Consider the following 1934-nt stretch of genomic DNA (forward strand, 5'->3'; position numbering starts at 1 on the left):
CCATAAAGTCCGGCGGAGTCTTCCTGCAATTAAAGTCTGTGACGGAGCCCGGCTCCCGTAGGAGTCCGGGCGGAGTCTTCCCGCAGTTGGAGTTGGTGACGGAGCCCGGCTCCCATGGGAGTCTGGGTGGATTCCTTCTTGCGGTTGAAGCCGTGGACGGAGCCCGACTCCCGTAGGAGTCCGGGCGGAGTCTTCCTGCAATTGAAGTCGGATGTGAAGTCCGGCTCCCATAGGAGTCCGGACGGAGCTTACCAGTAGTTGAAGTCGGTGATGGAGCCCGGCTCCCATAGGAGTCCGGGCGGAGTCTTCCTGCAGTTGAAGCCATGGACGGAGCCCGGCTCCCATAGGAGTTCGGGCGGAGTCTTCCTGCAATTAAAGTCAGTGACGGAGCCCGCAAGGGTCAATCCCACTGAGAACTTCGGCTGAGGGTATTTTTTACCCAACAGGTACCATTGCTAGATGGTCACTTCAATTGGTACAAAAATTTATTTCTATGCTACCAACTTAGGTTCGGACCTATGAGGTCACACACATTAGAGTTCACAATCGAATTGAATGGTTGATCAACAATTAATATTCGTTTTAGGGTTAAACGATCAATACGATTGACATTTAACCTAGTGCAAGTGTTGTAGGAGGAGTGATGAGCAATTTGATTGTTAATTTGCTTAATTTGATTAAGCCAATAGGCTGAGATTAAGTGTAATTGAATATGATTTAATTAGAATTAGTTTGGGCTTGATTGGATCAAGTCCAATTGATTTATTGGATAAGCCAAATGCAAGAAAAAACTAGTCCTAGTTCAATTAGGGCTTGGATCAACCTAATTTATAATTTGATTAGAAAATTAAAATATATTTAAATCTAATTTAATATGATTAAATTAGGTTCTTAATGAAGGAAAAATTACCTTTTTCCTGTGTAGAATCTTCCAAATTTCATCAAATCTGGGGAGGAATAAATTTGATATTTTTTATCCTATGCTATTTTAGATCTAATATCTATTAGATCTAATTTTATTATCTGATATTTAAAATCTAAAATTAAATCTAAAAGTATGAGAAATATAGACATATATCAAGGGTAATTTAATTACCCTGTAGATGATCGCAGCACTGTCTGAGGTTCTGATATAGCCACGCAGTGCCTGGCCTCTACCAGTATCCACTTAGATAGGATCTGGAATATTTTCTCCTCATGATTCTACGCTCCAAAAATTAGATCAATATCTGATTTGAAAGTACTTTAAAATCCTTCTGAAGTTGAAGCAGCAGCCTGTCGAAGATGTCCTGCAGCCTTCTGTTCCAGGCATCACCACGCTTTGTACCTTTGTCAGATGAACGTCCAACTTCTTGGACATTAAGAGGAGAGAAAGGAGAACAGGGAGAATATAGAGAAGAGGGGAGGGGGTGGTAGCTAATGGGTTTTTTGCATAAAATAATTTCTATCTCGAAACCCTAGGTGCAGCAGTGTTTATATAGATCCTGTATGCTGCGCAGTGCCACATCATTCGATCAATCAGAAAATTCTAATAAATTTTGGAAAAATTTTGATTAGTGGAGTGATATCATCAGATCATATCAGATAAAAATCTTCATACTCTCTCCTATGTTGGCGCCAACATTGGATAAGCACAAATAAGGTGGCACCAAAGAGTCCAAGGTGGCACCAAAGAGTCCAAGGTGGCACCATACTCTCTCCATACTCTTTGGTTCTTATCCATTTGGGGCGCCCACTTAAATCCAATTGAGCTCACACCATAATCTGATTATGGCACCCAATTTGAAGTGGTTTGGATATGTGGATACTCCACAAAATTCATCAGTGACACCTAGCAGTATACGGTTGCAACCCATCAGAATTGAAGATGAACCTCTTGGTGCAGCTACCAGTGTGATTAAGTTCCTCTATCATGAGTCCTGACAGAATTAGGG

Source organism: Elaeis guineensis, chromosome 8 (genome assembly GCF_000442705.2).
Source record: "Elaeis guineensis isolate ETL-2024a chromosome 8, EG11, whole genome shotgun sequence".
Taxonomy (NCBI): domain Eukaryota; kingdom Viridiplantae; phylum Streptophyta; class Magnoliopsida; order Arecales; family Arecaceae; genus Elaeis; species Elaeis guineensis.